General features: G+C 42.4%; 1 protein-coding gene across 17 annotated transcripts in view; it reads left to right on the top strand.

Moving 5' to 3' along the window:
• The window catches only part of ARVCF (ARVCF delta catenin family member), a 444,623-nt gene that overhangs the window by 218,308 nt on the left and 209,746 nt on the right, over window positions 1-16,569 (top strand). The window lies entirely within an intron of this gene.

The following is a 16,569-nucleotide window of genomic DNA, read 5'->3' as shown; positions in this document are numbered from 1 at the left end:
AGCGGAGAGCTGCTTCACAAACTTATATAAGTTTCTAAAACCTTAGCTTTAGTGCCTCCAATGCTTTCTGTGTTGGGACAATGGGAATAAAATATGCTGATGACGCTCCTATTCATTAATGTGGGGTAGCCTATTGGTGACGATTCAGCCTGCTTTGAATGTATTAGGTTGACTTGTCATGCACTTTAGTTGACAGAGGGTTGAACAGATTTCTCCAAACAACCCTGGTATTAATGCTCTTTAGAGAAAAGTCACATTCTTGCCTGGGCTTTGTGAGAATCCCTGCGTGATTCCCACTATACTCCTGTATGTGCAGGTAGTCCTTGCAACCATTAACCTTTCTAGTCGAGATGGCAAGGATTCCTATCATTTGTAGGTACATGTTTGTCTGTATTGTTTGTGTTTTGCACCACCTGTGGACTTCTCAGGGAAGAAACAGTGGTTTCTTTTTTACCTGTTCATAATCTTTGCCCTCAAACTATTGTGGCTGTCAAATTACATGTAGTTGGTTGTTGATGTACACAAAGTTATCAACAGAAACCTGTCTCCTTTGATATTTTTCCACTGAGAGAAAAAACCTGGAGGTAAGGAATAGACTGCTACCTATCAAAAAGGCACATGTGATATGATCAGACCTGAGTGTCTGGATAAGAGGAAGAGCATGGAAGGGAATAGAAGATTACCCCATAACTGCTCTGGAGTTGTACCTGGCAGTTAATTCCTCCATGTAAATCCATTTTCAGTTTCAGAACCCAGTTGAATTGTGCCCTTAATTTCAAGTCAGCCTATTAGGGGGCAAAATTTCTGCCCAGTGAAACATGGATGCTGGATTCACGGGAGTCGTTTTGCAGTACAATTCTCCAAGTTGCTCCTGTGGTTGTATATTCGAGAGCTCATTATATAAAGAGTGGTGGTTCTTACACTGTGTGCTGTCAAACTAATTTATTGTGAATGTGGAAACTTAGGAAATAAGATTTTTTTTGTTTGTTTTTTTGTTGTTGTAATAATCCCAGTTGCTTAAATCTAGGCCAAGTGGCTCACAGTTAGATGTGCATTCTGTGAACAAAATACAGGCAACAAATCTGAGATAGACCAGAGAGCAATTTAAAATAATAGAGAAGGGGTGGCCAAAAGGGGCAAAGTAAAGTGAAAAGAACAGAGAATCCTTTTATATGTAAAACATGTATTCAGTCAGATGGGACATTCTTACAACAGTTACTATAATGAAGAGAGGACTGTGAAGGGGCGGTGGTTGTAAAGTTGGTTCTGATCTCTGCATAGCAGAGCTACGGCTAACATACACCAGAGCAGCTTGGATCAGCACTGGATTCTTTGCCTCGAGTGAACTAATGGATTTTGATGTATTCTAAAATTATACTGTTACACCTTGTTTGCCTTTCTGCTAGCTGAAAATTAATTCTAAGCTCTTAGACAAATATTTGCCCAGTAATACCACTGACACTTTAACAACACAAAACATCTGAAACCATGCCAAATATTCATGGATTTTAAATCATCATTAAAGAAACCAGCAGTAACCTTCAGCCATCCTCTCAGGTTTTTATTAAGAGTTGTCAGCTGCTTCCAGAGGTTGGGCAGCAACAGCGTTATCCTGATGTTTGGGATAGTAGTAGTAGGCACTGGAAAGTCTCATTTCAGCCCTGAACATACAAAGTAGAGATCCGCAGCGTATTGGTAACACGGCATGATTTCAGTACCAGTTCTTAGTTACTAGGGGCTTTTTCTATAGACATATCTTGTCACTTTTTGTCAGTCAGAACTCCAATTTAAGTCTTGATCAATTTGCAGTTTCAAACGAGCTCTCTAATGGGCTGAATGCAAATACAAAGTCTGAACAAAGGAAAGCTTTTGGATCTAGATTGAATATTCTCGAAAGCGTGGGAACATTCAGATGATGAAACCAAACCCATGTACTACAGCAAGCAGCGTGAACTTTAGTCCAGATCTGAGCTTTGGGCATTGAGTTTTGCATCTAACCTGTCACTGATTTCAAACAGTGGCTCAAGTTTCATCTTTAAGCCGGTATCAATATCTACAGTTTGATTACAATTGCTGTCACCTGAGGACTCCATTTTTTGCTGCTGGAAGGTGTGGAGGAAGAGGCAGGAGGATTGATTTGGATTCTGTTATGGCGTCTGCCACCATACTGCTCGGGTGTGGATCCCCGTCATCGATCTCAGTTCATATACTTCCTGTGGATACTTCTACCTCAGACATCACTCCTACTGAGACTCTTCTTCTGGAAGCTTGCAGGTCTGAAGTCTTCTACCAGAGCATGGCATGTCACTGGGAGATTGACGCTAGCCCAAAAACGCTTACTGGGCTCAGGCCGTTGTTAGACTTTTCCCTCAAATTTCCAAATATTCCTTTTCTGTTGCCGTAGAAGGACGGTGGTTGCAGCGTGAGACTGTGTAGACAGGCCGTTCTGCAGTTTGACCACAGTGTGCTCTTAGATGTGATCTGGGCAGGACCAAATAATAAAGTGGTTAAAATGCTGGTGGCCTGTCTGCATACTACCAGATCTTGGGCGCCATTGATGGTGGGAAACTGGAAGAAAGTGTTGCTAGAAAAAAAAATTATAAACGAAGTGTAAACATTGTTTCCATTATGATTTAGCTAGTGTGGGCAAAACCAAAGCAGCTGGATTTCTGACACAGGTCCTTTCTTAGGTTGACGTACATCTCTTTGTACTTGCTGAACCTATTGTGTTTTATAGGACTGAACATGTAGCCTTAAATGTACCTTCCCTGAGTAGACTGTTTTGGGCACTACCTTCCTGAGGTCCTTAGGAAAAAACCTCACCAACGTTCATGAGTTTAACTTGTAAATGGACTATGTATCCTAGCGAAAAGCAGATCGGTTGCCCTTACACTGTGTTAGCATGTCTGGAGAAAGGGCTAGGCATGTTCCAACAAGTTGATATAAAAACCTTTTCAGGGTAGAGAGGGGCTTATGCACCCTTTTTGGGTCCTGGTCCATAATTGGGGCTCCTAGATGCTCCTAGGTGTCATGATAATACAGCACGAATGGTGTACAAAGGAAGAGATGCTCTCTAAACCACATGGTTGTCTGAGAAGGGTCTTCTGTTAAGTGTGTTGTCATGGGATACCAATATTTATAACACCCAATCCCTATACCTATATGCGTGTGTTAATCATGCTTCGTAACAGCAGTAAGACATGCCAAGTAAAGCATTCCAGCCTGGTTATTACGCTTCTTGGGGGGGTGCATCATTTAACCACCTGTTGCAAGGGGCGTAAGGTGAACCGTTTCACACTGCACAGATAGTTCTGTTTTTATTTAAGTTCCTCTCCAGTTGCCAGAAATAAAATTAAGTGCAAAAGGTGATGTGTACATTGAGTACAAACATCTAAATGATCGTGGGGATCAGTTAGCAGTATCAGTATAAACAATTGTAGACAAGGGGTCAGCATTGAAAAACATGAGCTCTCAGACATGTTAGATGGTTTCACTTCTAGTTAAGGAGTTTGGATCTGATGCTGCTCCTGCTGAAGCCAAATGGGAGTTATGATATTAACTTCAGCAGGAATAGGATTGGGCTTGTTAGGTGAAAATAGTTATGGCATGTGTGAAATGTCTCCACACTTAAGTGTTAAATAATTCCTGTTACAGCAAATGAGGCATTTCTCTGAGCACGGGTTTTAACAGGAGTTCTCAGTATCCTTTTATGGCTTCCTACGTTTTTTCTTAGACACGCTAGTTTAATTTTTTTCCTTGATAACATTTGCAAAATTCTGGGACTATGTTCAAGGCAAATTATTTCAACAGACCTGCCACTTTATTTGAAGCATGTAGTAAAGCTATCGGAAGCGTCTCATAATGACATGATAAATTTATATTGCTGCCTTTGTCCCAAATATTCTGTAAGCGCTTAAAACAGAGGATGGGCAGTGAAAGAGAACCTCCCTTTACCTTCTTAATATTTAATGCCTTATTCTCCCTAAAAGAAGCCATCCCGAAATTGTGCATATTGCCTTTATCTTCAAGTAGTTTTTAATAGTTTTATGATGATCTGCCTTCTGACTTCAGAGATCTAAGAAATCTTCTACTGTGCTCCACAACAATTTATTCTGGCCTTTGCACAGACTTTTGCAAAACTTAGAGGGCAAATTTAAAATTGCCCATGGGAGGGAACCAGTGGATAATTGACATGTATCATCGCAGGCGCTTGCTCTGTCCTCCTAAGTGTTAATATATTGCACATTTTTACTTTTTAAAGGAGGAATTTATTCCCACTAGGTCAAATTGGAAAAGCTCCAGTGGATCTTGCTTCCTCACAGCACTGTGGAGGCACAGTAAGGCAGTAGTAGGAATGGTAAATCTACCATTATGAGATTTTTCCTCATGGCTAATCTCATGCTTTTACCCTTTTCATCGTGGCTTTTCTCCTTGGTATTTGAGAAATATATTGAATAACCCAAAGAGTATTTGGATTCAGGAATTGCAGCCTGCCTGCTCAGGCTAAATTGCTTGGTTCTACTTCTCATTTTAGTTAGTAACTCTTTCACAGTTGTGGCAACTGTGATATCCTGAAATGTTGGAGGTTTGCCTGCAGGCTTGAGGAATCACCAAAAGGCTGATGTCAAGCAATGGTGGTGGAGCCTGTTTTTTAAATGGCAGAGGAATGCACTGTGGGCATTAACTTGGGGAATTTATATAGGCTTAGTGGAGATCCAAATCAGGTGGCTGGATTTAAGTGGAGTTATTCTGAATTGATGCTGCTGCGAGGAAGATCAGAATCTGACCTACCATCTAGTCCTCTGCTTGAAAGCAGGGTTGTAATTCTCTGGGGGTCTGACATGAGATAGGGCATCTGACTGTGTTTATGAGCAGCAAAACCCTGAGACACAAACAGAATTCCTGTGCATGCTCAGGATTGTTCTGGTATTCAAAATGTAAACCTTGTACAAATCATTTTAGCATATTTTGCATCTTCAGCCATTTAAGTTTCCCTTGATGATATGATTGTCAAGGGAATGCACCTCTGTCAGCATAGAGGCCTTGGTGCTTTCAGCCGCAGCAGTATAAAGGCCCTTGCTGGTTTGTTTTCGGAGACACTTGACAAAGAAATAAACCAGAAAGTACAGAGAAATGTTATACAAAGATTAGAGCTTTACAAACTTGAATGAAATGGGGTTTTGCAGCTAAGGAGCTTAATAAGGACTATTGACAGTATGTAAATTTTAAGTAGCTCTAGAAAGAAGCGTGAAAGGGAAGCTAGTATGTAAAAACTATCTACTGTACTTCACACTATATTGAATTACATCTGCTATATGTACTGATTTAAACAATAAGGTAAACCAAATCATCTTTCACTGTAGATGGAAGGGCATATAGAGTTGTTTATACTCCAGTTGTACAGATTTTTTTTAAAATTAATCTCTTTATGAGCTGTTACATCCTACTTTCAGGAATTACAGTGGTGCTCTTTATGAGTTAGAACTTCATCTGAGTAACTTGAGTCGCGTATAGTTGCTTAGCCCAGGCAAAGTAATAGTTCTGCTATAGGTAGTGAAACATCTCACGTGCTCAAAGCTGAACATGTTTAATTATCTTGCCAACTGGTCATGCAGTTATGCTGTTTCTTACATTTTCTTGCTAACTCTAGAAACTGGTACACAGCGTTACTCACCTATTGCTCCACATCAGGGGTGCTCAGCCCCTGGCACACAAGCCAGATCTGACCCACAGAGCCATAGCACCTGGTCCGCGGGGTCCCCACAGGTTGGGAAATTTGGCAGTGGGGGAGCAGTGGCAATTAATACTGCCACCCCTCCCCTGCTGCCAAATTCTCAAGCCCCTTCTCCTGTGGGACTGGATACACCCCCTACCCTAGCATGGCCAGATCCATGTCAGATGAGGCCTACTGGCTGAATCCAGCCCCCAGATGGACCTGGCATTGGGGCAAACAGGTAGGGCACCACTGCTCTATATTAGTGATTCTCAACCAAGCTGCTGCAGCACCCTGAGACCCTTTCAAGGGTGCTGCTGGGTACCACACAATGTTAGGTGTGCCAACATGATTCACAAGGTAAACCCAGATATTTCAAATAGGAATCCATAGTATTAAAAACATCTTGACTTGTTCTGGTCTTTCTGAGCTCTTTGCAACAAAAGAATTGCTCTATTATTTTCTGTAGTCAAAAAATTAAAGAGCCGGCATTTCCCAAGGGGTGCCTTGGGACTAAAAAGGTTGAAAACCACTACTCGGTATACTTCAAATTAGAAACAATATGCTGTCTTCATAATTGACTCTGGCAGGTGCTGTGTGTTATTGCCCTAAATTTCAGTAGTGCTCAATGGCTCTTAAAAACTGTCCGTAGGCTTTGGGACAAAAATCATGCCCACCTGAGCAATTTTGGTGATCTTCTCCCCATTTCTAAATCTTTTAAGAAGTCAGAGTTTTACAGACTATACATGATATTTTAATACTGTATTCTTTTGACTATAAGATGACCCCAAATATAAGGCAGCCCCCCAATAATTAGATTCTATATATGGAAAATGTATAAATTTGTTATAATTTTCCAAGAGTTGAGTCTAATTATGAAAGGGTTGTCTTGAATTCATTCCCTCCCACTGCGATGGCAAGGAAAGTGGTGGGAAGGGGGAGCTATTCAGGTGGTCCCATTGCCCTCTGTCCTCTCAACTTCTTCCCCTTGAAGACTACCTGTTCCCTGTACTGTCAGACAGTTCAGGCTTTGTTCCCACCCAGAACATGGCAAGAAAGGAAGAGCTGTACATGACAGTAAAGAAGTGTGTGTGTGTGGGGGGGGGGGGGTGAGGGCAGCAGAGGGGGGCAGAAGACTGCTGTTGGTCTGACTCTGGCCCTGACCCAGACTCAGGACTACAGTCATAACCACAGCAGTTGCATGTCTCCCTTCCCTTCCCCTCCTTGTTAACTTGAAAAGCAGGGGACCAAAAAGTAGTTCCATTGCAATAAACATTCATAGTGACTCACATATTTAAAAACTACTATGGGGAAGGTCCTCCAGAATTGATGCATTTTCAGTTGTTACAAGCTGCTGCAAGTTTCAGTACAGGTACTCAATGCACATAATTTTGAGAAGGACCTTTGTACATATATCACAAACTATGCATGATATCAGTACGGAGCCAAAAGGCTCATGACTTAATATGTATACAGTTAATTGGGCTGGGCCCCAGCAAAGTCAACAACATTTCAAGCCATAGTGATCCCACAGCTCAGCACTGCTCGGTCACCATTCATGATTGGAATTGGGTGTTCTTGTCAAATGTCCTGGGACCCTCCAAAAATGTATATGCAGATGAAGCACAGGGCTGTCTGGTTCATCTCTACCCCCTACAGGGCAGGGCCACTCTAATAGTATTAACATGCAACAGGCTGAGAGAGGGGGCAGCCGTGTCTCAGTTACATAGAAGCTGCATATTTGCCAGACATTTAAGGGTAGTGAAGAAACAGGAGTCACTGGAAATTGGAAAGCAAGGCATGGCTCCGCTATGGTAGTGAAGAGGAGTGCTGGCCTGGTATTGCAGTATCGTCAGGCCAGTGGAGGACACAACTGCACCCACCCCCTATTTTTTTTAACACGCGCGTGCATGCCCACGTTCCCATCAGTGTGTTTGCCCAATGTGGGCCATGTGTTTTATGGGCATGCTCAGTGTGGGGTGCATTCAGTCAATTTTGTAGGTGATTTCCATGACTGAACACATGCTGCTTCTAGCAGCAGTTTAATGATAGACAATGTGGCTTGCTGGTATGCAAGTGTAAGACAACGGGCTTTTTTCCCATGCTGATTGAAGGGCATGTACCTCATCTTATAGTTGAGTAAATATGGTAAATCAAGAACAAATACTTTGTTTCACTTTTTTAAGGTTTAAATGTAGCCAAAAGAAAGTAGTTTGTGTGGGTTTTTGTATGCAAGTAAGACATGGCAATGTTGCGTACTAACGATAGAATTTTACTCTGGTGTCCATTAATTAATTCAGGTTATCAGATGGTGTTAATGTTCATAGCTGTCAGAGAATCTGGTTCTAAAATTTTCCTCCATCCCCACTTATTTTGCACTTGTTTTTTAATATCTAACAATGCTAGTAAATTATATTTCACTGTTTCTCTTTAATGAAATGGAACATTTTTTTTGGTATTTTATAATTTTAAAAACCCTGCACAGATTCATCAGTTCTTTTTAATGTTGATTGGTTTGTGGATTATCATGGCTTAGCTCTTTCTATGGAGCTGATGATAGTGTTTTGCAATTACTGGCATATGGCCAAAAAATTCTTTACCCAGTAGTTGCTTATCACCTTTCTCTTTTATTGCTGCCAGTTCTTATAAAATGCAGCCATAAATCAGTGTTCGAGAAGAAAGGGCTTTCATATCTCACAAGCGCTGCATGATTGCTGAACACTCACGGAAGAGAGATGATTGGACTTCATGGGTGAGATATTCCCCTCTATTGGGTGCTTCAGTTTCTTATTCGGTGCTATTCACCTTTCTGTGTTTGTGAAAAGAATGTGAACCATGGATGAAAGCACCCTTGAAATGATAGCTCTAATATGCTCTACCTAATCAGCAGAAAAAAATGTATCTTCCTTCCCTCACTGGGACTTATAATGGCAGTATTTCAAATGTTTCTTCCCAAACTTATCAGTGTAGTCAACATCACCGGAAGCCAGGGCATTATACTCTTAAGCCATGTGTAGATGAAACAAGGGCACATGCACATGACACTTTAAATGGGCTAGATGCTTTTGCACTGCTTTAATAGTATCGGTGTTTGCATGCCTTAGCGGCGTATTACGAATAAATTCCAGCCACTGTAGGAAATTGGGTGGTATAATGTGCCTTAAATGACGTGGGGCACAGCCTACAGCTACGGAGCAAAGCACCAGACTCCATTCAGCTCCACGGCTGTGCAGGAAGCCCTGCGGGCAGCCTGGCAGCAGCCTGGGAGAGCAGGCTCTGCTCAAGGAAAGCAGTGAGCCTGATTTCCCACCCCCACCCCTGCCCCCTGAATCCTGCTTGCCTGAGCTGTGCGGAGGCCCAGTGCTCCTCTCCATGGCTGCACCAGCCCTCTCCCGCAGCCTAGGGACCACTCTGCCCGCTGGCAGCTCACCCTCCCCTCCCCGCTGCCAGAGAGTCAGGTAAGTAGAGACCAGAACAGCCACCTCCCTGCTGGGCCCCCCTCAGGCCCCGGGGGAGGCACACCTGGGCCACGGGTTAGCAAGGATTTAGTTAGGGAGCTTCTGGAGGGGTTGGACATATTCAAGTCAGCTGGCCCGGATGATCTCCGCCCTAGAGTTCTAAAGGAACTGGCCGAGGTCATTGCAAGTCCCCTGGCACAACTTTACGAGCACTCGTGGTGCTCTGGTGAGGTACCGGAGGACTGGAAGAGGGCCAACGTGGTCCCCATCTTCAAAAAAGGCAGGAAGGAGGACCCGGGAAACTATAGGCTGGTTAGTATTACGTCGATCCTAGGCAAGCTGTTTGAGAAAATTATGCTGGCACACATCCAGGAGGGGCCAGCAGGGGACTGCATGCTTAGGGGCAACCAACATGGGTTCATCAGTGGCAGGTCCTGTCAGACCAACCTGGTGGCCTTTTACGAGCAGATCACCAGATCATTAGACGCAGGGGTAGCAGTGGATATAATCTTCCTGGACTTCCGGAAGACTTTTGACACTGTCTCTCACCCTGTTCTCATCAAGAAACTGTGGGGCTGTGGTGTAGACACCCACACAGTCAAATGGGTTGCCAACTGGCTGGTTGGCCGCACCCAGAGGGTGGTAGTGGATGGGTCCTTCTCAACCTGGAAGGACGTGGGCAGTGGGGCTCCACAGGGCTCGGTCCTCGGGCCCGTGCCGTTCAACATCTTCATCAGTGATTTGGATGAGGGGGTAAAAAGCACCCTGTTCAAATTTGCTGATGACACTAAGATGTGGGGGGATGTGGGAACGCTAGAAGGGAGGGATAGGCTACAATCGGACCTAGACAGGTTACAAGGGTGGGCGGACGAGAATAGGATGAGTTTCAACACAGACAAGTGCAAGGTGATGCACCTGGGGAGGAACAACCGGCACCATACCTACAGGCTGGGGAACCTCCCCTCTTGTCAGCACGGAGGCGGAAAGGGATCTGGGGGTCATCATTGACTCCAAGATGAACATGGGCTGGCAGTGTGGAGAGGCAGTCAGGAAGACCAACCGCACCTTGTCATGCATCCACAGATGCATCTTGAGCAGGTCCAAGGAGGTGATCCTCCCCCTCTATGCGGCACTGGTCAGGCCGCAGCTGGAGTATTGCGTCCAATTCTGGGCGCCGCACTTCAAGAGGGATGTCGACAGCATGGAGCGGGTCCAGAGGAGGGGCACCCGCATGATCAGGGGGCAGCAGGGCAGGCCCTACGAGGAGAGGCGATGGGACCTGAACCTGTTCAGCCTCCAAAAGAGAAGGCTGAGGGGGGATCTTGTGGCCTGTTATAAACTAGTCAGGGGGGATCAGCAGGCATTGGGGAAGTCACTGTTTCCCCGAGCACTGCCAGGAGTGACCAGGAATAACGGTCACAAGCTGGCAGAGGGCAGGTTTAGGCTAGATATCAGGAGGCGCGACTTCACAGTCAGGGCGGCTAGGGTCTGCAACCAGCTTCCAAGAGAAGTGGTGCAGGCTCCTACCCTGGGGGTGTTTAAGAGGAGGTTAGATGAACATCTTGCTGGGGTCATTTGACCCCAGTATTATTTCCTGCCACGGCGGGGGGTCGGACTAGATGATCTGCTCAGGTCCCTTCCGACCCTACAAACTATGAAACTATAAGTCAGTGGGATGTGTGCACGACATGGGGGGTTTAATTGGTCTTAAATTGAAGCGGTGTTTTTAAAAACCCCTGTTTCATCTACACATGCCCTTAAACCCCAAGTCCTTTTGTGGTAGCTTCAGATAGATGTCTTGTGTGCTGCACAAATAAAGGAGCCAGAGTATAGTCTGTCTCTTGTCACCTCCACTCCAGCCCAATAGCATGTGCATATATGTTGCCAATTTTTGACACAAATAATTTGTATGGTGGGTGGTTTCTAGTAGTGAATAACACAATACTGACTTGTGAATTAAGCACGTTAGGAGTTTCCTGAATGCAGTTTAGAAATGAACTCTCGTGCCCAATTGTTTCATGTTGGATGTGTTTCTTTTTTTTCTAGCGCTGACAGGTAACTTAGTAGATTGGCATCCGTACAAGCCAGTCATGTTAGTTGGGCTCCATAACGGTGGGACTGTATTTCGAACTTCATTAGAATTTCTGTTTGGGGATGATGGTTCAGGCATCCACAGCTGTACAATAGATCATTCTTTTCTCTGAGCAAGTTGGAAAGACAATAGATTGGGTGGGGGCTGGGAGATTTTTGTTTTTACTCTTAAAGCTCACATTGGCATATGTAAATATGGTAAAATACATATAAATATATGCAAAAGGAACATGATAAACATTTCACATTTGTCCCTAGCAATTTAATTTTATCTGGGTCATTTCTTCTTCTTTCTCCACCAAATGCTGCTGTATTTCCTGGGGTTAGAACACATTGTGATCCAGGCGACACATTTATCTTGTATTTTATGATGTGATCTTATCACAGCCCATTTCTCTGCTGTCTCCTGTTCAACCTTTCATCCACCAGTGACAGTCCTGACACCAGCTAGTGGCACGATAATACTAGGACTGTGTATTACTGCATGCATACCACTGGCAGTTTTAAGGGTGGTACTTGATTTCTCACGTACAATATTCTTTTTAATAGGATATTTCTGGAGGGAAGAGGCATTTTGTAATTACATTGAAAGTGCCAGCCATCGATCATTTTAGCCATAGGAAATAAAAGGGGGCTTCTTGAATGACAGATAATAAATATAAAGAAAACAAGAGATGACATTTTAAGCCGTCCTCTCTTTACTAAAGCAGTGGAAGGAAGTGCAAGGCAATGCTAATTCTGTTTGTTAAACCTATTTATAGTTACAGTGGCCATAGTTTAGTGGGATTTTTTAAATGTTTTTCATTAACTTAACATGAACATTAGGGGGAGAGAGGGAATTGTATATTAGTCTCTGGCTGAAGTCGTTATGGTAATTTTAATACGAAGGACCTGAAATAAACATAGTGCTGTTTGGGGGCGTTTTTTGGCCATTGCTCTACAAGCCAGAGTTTTCAGAAGAGCTTCTGTCTTATAGCCAACTAAATAAGAGCTGGTTTTCAAAAGTTTTATTCTGTCCAAATGTGATGCTTACAGATTTTCAAGTAATTTTTTTCAAAATCTGGCTGCTTATTTTTTGTGCACAAGTAAGAACTGGAAAAATCTGGCTCCTTTGTGCTTTATATTAGGTATTAGACACTTTTTACTTGTGATATTTTTTTTCTCCTCCTTGATTGGAGAAGCCTTAGCATAGCAGTTGTGACTTTTTTGCTTTAATTGTGTGAGATCAGATTTTTTTTATTTTTCCTTATTTCACAAAGCTGACATTTTAAAACTCCAGTTATAAATAATGTCAGCACAAAGTTTAATGCCCAAATAAAATGTAATCCCCCTGCTTTGCTGTCTATACCAACAGGCAGAGCAAATATTGTATAACCCCCCCAGAGTTTGGCTGCACTCCAAGGACTTTCCAGAAAAAAGAAACATTGATAAAATCAACATCTGCCATGTACAACAAGATAGCTGAAAAAAGACTTTAGTCCATAGAGGTTCAAATGCCATGTGTGTATAATAAATATTATGTACTTAAATGTGTGGGTGCATTTCTAAAATTACTGCTCTTTCAGTGTTATTGTGTCCAAAGAAACTTGGCTGATGTATTGTGTACTATGTGGATACTGTTTTGGCAGCTGGTATTTCAAAACTATTTCCTAAAGGTTCTTAGGTTCTCCCCCCCCCCTTTCCTGTTTTTAAGATGGACTATTTAAGGGTTATTTTATTCCTCCGTGAGATCTTTGAAATCCAAGGTGTTCTTTATTTAAACACAAGAGAGTCTAAAATTGGGTTTATCATGGGTACAAACTGAAGACAATTAAGCTGTGAACTTCCTTTTATTTTAAAGATAGTGAGACATGAAAGAGTGACATTCAAAAACAACATCTTATTCAGTGTTTCTGGTTCCTCAGTGGCTTCCAAGGTTCATTTTCTTGGACTAACGAGGAGAAACAAGATCTTTTTCCCCTCCTCTTAACTTTGTGCTTCATGCTCTGATAACCAAAAATTGAGTTTATTTTGTAGCTCATGCAGTGCATTCTAGGCAGCGGTATGTTTTTTGGAACCACTCTTGTTGGAAGTTTGTTGGTTTGAGGTAGGATACAAACGAGCCTGCTGTTTTATATGTACAGGACTGAGGGTAGTGAAGATTTGTGGTTCTGGTGCCATTGTGCATTTTCATGCTAGCATAATTCCATGTATACCACAGGACACGGTCCTGCCAAAGTAAGGTCAGAATCTAGGCCTTTGGATTTTGCAGCTGCAAACATTGTTATAACCTGCCTTTGAATTTAGTGAAGGATTGAAACAGTTGTGACTAGTGGTGATAAAGTTGTTGGAAAAGTAAGGCGTTAAGTATGTAAATGGAAGATTACAGTGCTGAAATCTCAATCTGGGCTTGTGGTCTCTTGAGAGAAAATGCCATTCAGCACCACTGCACAGAGTTATTTCATTCTTAATTTTAATTGACATATCCCAGAATGCAGCCTTCCCTTATGAATCCTTGGAGTACAAATAGACAAGTGGGCATGTGTGACTCAGGACACGCACAAACGCACGCACGCGCACACACTTTTTAGATTCTAGTCATAGTTAATTTCCTTTTGACTTCAGAGTCCTTTTATAACTACCTTACAAGCATGTAGACTTATTTAAGGAAAGATTCATTCAAATTTCATAGCAAGTTGGTTACCTCTTGGGATTTCAGCTGGCTTCCATCTAAATTAATGGAAGCTCTTTCTTCTGCTCTGGATATTGACTTTAAACTGGTGCCAGAACGTTACATGGACTTGTTAGCCCCATGCCCTAGTGACAGGTGCGTCACATATAGAAAGCTTAATATTAGAAAATGTAAGTGTATATTTCGAGTTGCACAAGTGGCACCCAAGCATCACCTTTTTTTAACAGCCTGTTCTGCAATAACATTAATTTTTCATTCCTCTTCAGGACTTGAATCAAATTGTAGTTTATAAATAAATCAGGACAGCGCTAGCAGAGCTTGGCAGTTCTAGTGCAGGTGAGGTTGGAGTGGTACAGGCATTTGTATTTCCATTTGGAGTCCTTTTTATTAAGTGTTTACCATTTTAGTATTCCATCATCCAAAGGAACAAAATTGTTCTTTACCAGGATTGTCTCAGTCACTTCTTCAGCCTTATGAGTGCATTTTTGTTCCAGGTCTCTGTGCCCTGCGAGGGATAAACTGTAACAGTACATTAGGTTCTGTGTTCTCTCTCACAGATTTGTAGGTGCACATGCAGTTGGAAGCCTTTTACTTTTTTGTTGTTTAAAAAAGCTTGTGTTTGTTTTTTAATTACCCTGTAAATAGGTGAATATACTCTTGTACGTACAGATCTCAATACTGAAGAAAAGAACTGGGATGTTTTGTTTTAGTTCCAATCTCGATAGCTAGGCATATTTATAATGCATTGAATCAGGAGTCCAGATTTGAACACTTTAGACATTTGAGGAAGTTCAGAGTGAGATTTAATTGATTCAGGCCTATCTCTGGTTAGATTTTCAAAACATAAAACTGCTCCACTGCTGTAGCTGCTCAAAATGATTCCCTGCCTGCCTTAGTAGAGTATTTTTTCCAAAATCCAAATGCTAGTATCCAGTGCTCTGGAAAATGAACTCTCAAATGGTGCATGAAGCTTAATGCTCATGACACGCAAATCTGTTATACCAGTTGTAATGTCATCTTTGGTATTCTTGTTTAGACATTTTTCACTAGTGTGTGAGTGGCTGGCAAAGAGAGATTCTTAGGACTAAAGACAATAATTGGAGTCTTCCCAGGGTTGTAACATCCTCAGATAAATTGTCTTCAGCCACCCACCATTTCCGGAAAGATAGATCAATGGTTAAACGGGTATATGAAATAGGAAATGACAGCTAGGGGTCATGACATGTGACATCCAAGTAGAAGTAAGTGATTATTTTTTGTCCCTGGGAATAAATGAGATGCGTATCTGTGTTTTAAAACTGAAGTAAGTGGTTTTAAATTGCTCATCATGATATTGTGGTTTGGTAAAAGAAGATTGATCAGGAAAGCAAGTAAAGTAGCATGTTCCTCCTGCAGCTGCCCATCTTATAGAGCATGTGCTTCAGAGAGTTAGTCTTTGTGTGGATTCCCTAATTAGTTATCTCATGACAAAAGAAGCAGCTCGTCTTCAGAAAGAAGCATGACAGCCCCAATGTTAAGAGAAAATGAACTAAGAGTGTAGACTAGGTGGGATAGAGATCAGAAAGAGTTTCTGAAAAGGGATAGGCAAGACAAAGGCCTCAGCTTTCATTAACACAACTGATAGGTGAGCTGTAATGTTAAAAATCCCAAACCATTAAATGCAATGTTCCAAGTGGTAGTTTTAAAGATGATCAGTAGTGTCATCGTGAACACGGTCCATTGACTAAACTTTCTGTTGGCTGTCTATGAAAGGGTTGGCTCTCTACAAGCAGGCAGTACTTTGTTAAATCTTTTAATCGGAGCCTATGACAAAACTTACATGATAGTCATGTTGATGGACATGTTCCTGGAGGGCACCACCCACCATGGAAGTTCCCCACCAGGGTCTTTTGAGTAAGGAGACAAAGCTGATTTAGGCAGGCTCCACCTGGAACGTGCTATTCCCTGAATGCAGCCTGTTTATGCCTAACCTTGAGGCACCTAAATACTCCTCCCCTTCTCTCGCTTGGATAGCTTATTAAGAGGAAAGATCACTGTTGGCCCTGTTTCTACTGGGAATTGTCTGTGATTGGTGAGATGAAGGAAAGCTGCATCTTTAGCTTTGTCCTTGGATTGTAAACCCTTGTCTCTAGTTTGGGTAACGTGGTAGAGCAATGTGTCATGGGGACAAAGAATACATGAAATCCTATGACCAGACCTTCTCATCCCAGTTTTTATCTTGTCAGATAATTGGCTTTAGCTGTTTGAATTTTCAGGTGGCACATTTAAGCTTGTTTTTGTTGTATTTTAATCTGTTTATATCGGTGTTCATCGAATGCCTGGGCAGGGGTGGAGGTGTTATCAGCTATTAAAGTTCAGGCTTGTTTGTTTTGCCCAGCTTCAAAGCAGAACCCTGACTACTTACCTTCTCAGTTTGAGGTAGGTGCCGCACATTTTGTTTTCAGTGTCTGTTTTTCATGCGTCTCCATCTTACGCAGGCTGTATATTTCTTCCAGAAGCTCGGTGGCTTCACAAGCTGTGTATGCTGCCTAAACAGTTACACATTTTAATTTGGTCTGTTTTTAATGTAAATATACTGAATGTTACAGGTATACCTTTAAGGTCACGTGCCATAAGATTGGGGGATGTATTTTTGA

Source organism: Crocodylus siamensis, chromosome 9 (assembly GCF_052110815.1).
Source record: "Crocodylus siamensis isolate JL-2025a chromosome 9, ASM5211081v1, whole genome shotgun sequence".
Classification (NCBI taxonomy): Eukaryota; Metazoa; Chordata; order Crocodylia; family Crocodylidae; genus Crocodylus; species Crocodylus siamensis.
Note: the sequence above shows the minus strand (reverse complement) of the source record. Positions and strands in the feature narration are given on the sequence as shown.